At 31.9% G+C, this 6,000-nt stretch overlaps 1 protein-coding gene across 8 annotated transcripts in view; it reads left to right on the plus strand.

The window, feature by feature from the left end:
* Positions 1-6,000, plus strand: part of LOC124950356 (ankyrin repeat domain-containing protein 6) — a 131,765-nt gene that overhangs the window by 10,056 nt on the left and 115,709 nt on the right. Inside the window, exon 1 of one of the 8 annotated variants that reach the window (XM_047496992.1) lies at positions 4,725-5,312. The exons of the other annotated variants lie outside the window; for them this stretch is intronic. The gene's annotated coding sequence lies outside the window, so the exon portion shown is untranslated. Of the gene's footprint in view, positions 1-4,724; positions 5,313-6,000 lie in introns of those variants that run through there. 8 annotated transcript variants of the gene reach the window in all.

A 6,000-nucleotide genomic window follows, 5' to 3' on the forward strand; every position in this document is an offset into this window, starting at 1 on the left:
CGAAGCGTGAACGGTTACTCGCCGAGGAACGTTTCTTACGAGAAAAGAAATTGTGTGTTCTTCGCGTCGAAACAACAGCGATGAACGAGCGTTTTCTTGTATTACTTTCGATACCATCCTCTAAACTGTCCTCTTTTTTTTCGGTCTTCCTTCTTCTTTTTTATTTATCTTTTTATCTTTTCTTTCTTTCTTTCTTTCTTTCTTTTTTCTTTTGTTCATTTCTTGTTTTCTTTTTATTTCTTTCTTTATCGTCTCCTTTCTTTTTCCTTGATTTTTCTTCTTTCGTTCGATTTAACACGATAAAAATGACAATTGATTTCTTCTCTGCAAAAAAAAAAAAAAAAAAAAAAAAAAAAAAAAAACGAAAAAATAGAAAAGAAAAAGGAAAAAGAAATAAGAACACGAAGAATGTAACGGGTTATTATCAATGACGGAATTATAGATTATACAAATCGTAGAAAGATTAGATCACAATTTTTTACTTCGAAGTTTATTGGACGTGGTCAAAATAATTTCGATGGTATCTCGTGATTCTACGAATAAATTTACAATTAAATGAATCTAATTAATTTCAATATAGATTTCATATTACGCAATAAAATATCATGGTTTCGTATATTATGTTTCAACATCATTTTCATAATTCCAAATACTTATGGGTATTATATTATTTCAATGAAAAATAATTTACATATTAACTGTTTTAATTAGCTATTATTAACATATTTAATTTTGTCATATGTAACTATTAATAATTAAACAAATAAAATATAATAAATGCCTGTCAATCAAAGTGATATCGATTTTATGCCTTTACAAATTTCTATTCTCATATTATTAAATATCAACGAATTTATCGAATTCGTTTCACGCTCTTTCATGTTATTGAAAGAAAAAAGGGATAGGATAAATGCGTGCCTGCGTATATATATGCTCATACACATACACATTTACACACACACACACACATAGAAAGAGAGTGAGAGTGAGAGTGAGAGTGAGAGAGAGAAAGAGGGAGAGAGATATAACAGGAACGTGGAAATCAAATTCATTGAAACTATCGAATCAACTGCACGCTTGAATCGTTTCGATGATCAAACGCATAATTAGTTTCTCTTTCTCTCTCTCTCTCTCTCTTATTCATCTTTGCTCTCGTTGTGAACTATAGCGAGAGGTACGTTCTCTTAAGCATGTATTTCGAACGATTTACATGCTTGTGATTTTTCTTTGAAAAAATGAAAAATACAAATTGGCTCTCTAGGATTACTTCGATCGGACACAAATTATCTCACCATCTGCTTACTCTTCCACTCTCTCTTTCATTTACTCACTCACTCCTCTTTCTCTCTCTCTCTCTCTCTCTCTCTCTCTCTCTCTCTCTCTCTCTTTCTTTCTCTATTACTGTACTTCGTCTTTAGCCCTCGTAACATTGTAACTTACACGTATGTAAGTTACCAAGGTTGTCGTCGATGCGTCTCCTTAATCGCTTAGTAATCGTCCCATATTACTTAGGTATTTTCTCTAGAATATTCTGATCATACCTCTCGTAGGTATAGATTATATTCCAATTAGTGTGCACATTACGCGTCTTCCCTCAATTTGTAAATATTCTATAAATATATTCTTCTATGAATAAATTCATTTTCAATGAAATTTTGTTATCGTCCATTTTGTAACGTTGAAGACGAAAGTTTATCAAAGATACATATTTATAAATTATTCAAAATATCCGAGGAATAGTTTTTTTATTTATTTTTTTTTTTTTATTTTAATTTTTTTTCTCGAGAGAGAGAGAGATACATTTCGTCATATATTGCATATAAAAAGTGTTATTTTTCTTTTTATTTATCTATATTCAATATCTTTTATAAGTAATATAATTTTTATCCAGACATTATGTAAATTTCGTATCGATCGAAATAAAGATGACATTTTATCGTAAGAATTTATTATTTTTGATCATTTCACGCGATTGTTATATTCGATCGGTCAGATAAATTTATATTATATTTTTTTTATATTATAATTATATTTTGTAACGACGCTTATTTATGAATCAAATCAATAACGATGAGCAAATATTACATTTAACCTGAGCTTGGATGAATTTTAATCGATTAGAAACGGCAAATTCATGAGATTATCTTTCCATTCGATCTTCATCGATCATTATCAAGATCCATGTGGGATTCAGGTAAAAACCTTTTTCTTATTTCTTGTGACGATTACTTCGAAACACGAGTCCTTATGATACTTCTGGTTCATAGGTATCGTTTCCAAGAATAGTCGATAAGAAAATGTTAGAAATAGTTTTTACGTTGGTTATATCTCTTCCAGGTTGATCGTCCTTCCTTCCTATCTTTCTCTTTCTAAAATAAGGAAAAGGATTGAATGTATAGACATTGCCGCGCAGGACACGAAGAAGACGCATGCGTCTTGGCAACGACTATAGTTACAAACGTTCCTAGTAGAGAGCTACTTGACGCGGAAAGGCAAATGGTCGTGTGCGGCCATCGTGATCGGTTCTACGCACGACTACCTTATTATTTCACGACGATCGACGAACGCAGTCCAGAGACGGTATCCGGTAATCAATTTTTCCTTCTCAAGTCGTAAACCGATCGTCGCACCCATCTCCTTCATTTTCTTGTGGAATTTTATTTTATACCATTATGAAACTATGTGTATATATATATATATATATATATATATATATATATAGAGAGAGAGAGAGAGAGAGAGAGAGAGAGAAAGATAGAAATATATGGTGTAGTAAAATGAATTTTCATTTATCTGTATATCACATATCATTTAATTGTAATAATAATTTCTCTTTCTTCTTTTTTCTCTCTCTCTTTTTTTTTCTTTTTTTTTTTTGTAGACTACATTCTTTGAAATGACATAACCAACGATGACGTTCTTCAATTTTCATGCAATTATTATGAGAAATGTATACTAAAATATTACGATCGTAACAAGTCCCTTCTTATTTGGTGTATCATATATTTATACGATTGTGTACAATACATGAAAAGGTATTATATATAAACATAATTGCGTAACAGAATTGTTAGAATAATAACATCATTCGTAGTAGTAGAAATATGAATTATGTCGAATAATTTATATCAATCCGACATATTGTGAATTATCAAACGTTAATCCAATAAGCGCAAATTAAGAACAAATATATTTATTATTAACGTTAACACTTATCTATCCATCCTTTAAAAATCTTTAGAAATCTTTTCTATATAACCAATGTATTTCTTCATTTGCAGGAATTTAAAAAAGAAAGAAAGAAAAAGAAAAGAAAAAAAAAAAAGAAAGAAAGAAAGAAATACGATTTCGAAAAGGGATTTGATTATCATTCGGTGAATCACTTGTGCTTTTGTGTGTGTGTGTGTATGTGTGTACAGTACGCATAATTTGTAAATACGTTTCAGTGTTTTTATCCTGTGAGTTTGAAAATACCTATATATATATATATATATATATATATATATATATATATATATATATATATATAAATTAAATAAATTCAGTACCAATCATTATCCATTACTATCCGCAATAATATTGTTTATTTTAAAAAATGAACGAAATTTCGATTAATGGAATAACATGCGATCGAAATTAATTTTCGGCTGATGTTTTTTGGAATTCCACCGTCATGGAAATATCGATCCTCGCGCGAAAAAGAAGAAAGAGAGAGAGAGAGATAAAGAAGAAAGAGGGAAGAAGAGTAGGGGTGTGATAGGGAGAAAAAGAGAGAGAGAGAGAGAGAGAGAGGAAAAAAGTAACCTAAGAATGTAATTAATGAAGCGTCAAAGATATTCATAAAGCTGTTTGATCCTTCCCTTTGGACTTTTGGTTGGTATTTAAGTCGTGTGACCGGTGTAACTTTTCTTTGTGAGCCTTGATAAATCCGGTATAATTTGCAACGCGTCGATCGTTAGGTAATTAAATCACTTTAAAAGTGAAATAAAAAATAGTTAAAAGAGAAGTCGTAAAAATTAATAAGATTTTTTTCTTTTTCCTTTTTTTTTTTTCTTTCTTTCTTTCTTTCTTTCTTTCTTTATTTCTTTTTAGATAACCACGAGAGCACGAGCGTGACCACGAGAGAAAGAGAGAGAGAGAGAGAGAGAGAGAGAGAGAGAGAGAGAGAGAGGTAATTTCTCTGTCTCTTTTTATCCTTTCCTGATTTAAACACACGTTTTAAAAGATGGCAGCCACACGTAAGAAAATCCTGGCAGCATACCTTCGAGGGCAATTAATTTAACGTATATTGCGACCGAACGTGCTCTAAGAGATACACACAGCACTCGTCGTTATTAATTAGAGACGTTATCGTTTCTGATTACGCCTTCGAGCGTATTGATTTGATCGTTTGGAATACCGAATTATGTTTACGCTCGGGATTATTAAATGATGGTAAAGGGAAAAACGAAAAAGAAAAAAGAATTAGAAAAAAAAAAAATATATATATATATATAGTTTTATAACTTATCTTAATATAATGATTGAAAATATTCTTCTATATGTATTTATGTGCCTTTTAACATCCGTATATCATTTACTTATTGATAAATCTAATTTTTTATAACACCTATGAAAACGAAATTAAATAAAAATTTTTTAATGAATTTCATACCGATTTAAAGAGCGACAGAGAGACAGAGAGAGAGAGAGAGAGAGCGAGAGAGAGAGAGAGAGAGAGAAAGAGAAAGAGAGAGTGAGAGAGAATATATATCTATCTGATATTAGATATTATGAGATTTTGTAGAGATTTCCATTCGAAGATCTTAAAATGCCTCTATATTTTTGTATATCGTTATTTTGTTTCTTTTTTGCTTTTGTTTTCCTTCTTCTTTTTTCTTCTTTAAAAAATTAATCCCAATATCTCACGAAATCCAATGTCAGTGATCCGGCACATAATTCTCGTTCTTTTCCTATATTTTGTTTTTCCCTACTTTTAAAAGATACGCAAAGCGTCGAGAATTCGTTAAAACGTAACGACGCTTTTTAGAGAGGCCCTCTCTTAGTTGTGTCCTTTACCCTTCCTTGGCCGATTATGTCGCGCAATTTACTCTCATTATTCGTAATTGGACTCGTGCCTTGCTCTCTCCCGCAAGCTAAGCACGTATTCTGTTGCACGTACGCACAGCTTTGCCCATTGTTGCGAGAAGGGACGAGCGAGGTACTATACTCTCTTGTGCATAGAAGAACAACGTTCGTGGATAGCGAGATCGCGGTACCGTGTCCGCAAGAGGGAAGAGAGAACCCAACGGCACTTAGGCTGTTTAGCCACCGTAAGTTCTCATCATTAGAATCGGAAAAATGCGTTAGTTTATTACCCCTATAATCGGTGAGTAAGTAATGCCGTCTATGCTTACTCGTACCGTTAGAAAAATTTCTAACACAAATGAAACTCTTAGCAGACACGCGAACGATACTACCAAATTAGATAGACAGATTTTACCCCTTCTGATTTATATCATTCTTACGGTGTTATTTCAAAATTTTTTTATCTTATGAAGACATTTCGTATCGCGATTTTTTCGTTTTTTTTTTTTTTTTTTTTTTTTTTTTTTTTTTTTTTTTTTGTTCTATTTCCCTTCTTCTTTTTCTTCTTTCTTTCTTTTCTTCCCTATGTTTCGAAATAATGAATCAACTTCGTCGTTTTTAATTTCAATCTAGTGTTTCTATAGAAGCGCTAACAATTCTGTTATGTCCTCCGTTCATAGTAGGAAAAGGGAGGAAGGTAGGAGGGGAAGGAAAAAAAGTGGACAACTATGATGACGCAAAAGGCTACTTTATTGAAAGTGTTCAACGCGCATAATGGTGCTCGTGTGATCCAGCTAACAAATATATAGGTATTCTCTCTCTCTCTCTCTCTCTCTCTCTTTTTCTTTCGCGAGTGTCGCGAGCCTTGCGAAACGAGACTTCGCGTGGGTTTCACGATGTAAGTCAGTAAATCTTAACATCGACGATAAATTA

Source organism: Vespa velutina, chromosome 1 (assembly GCF_912470025.1).
Source record: "Vespa velutina chromosome 1, iVesVel2.1, whole genome shotgun sequence".
NCBI lineage: Eukaryota > Metazoa > Arthropoda > Insecta > Hymenoptera > Vespidae > Vespa > Vespa velutina.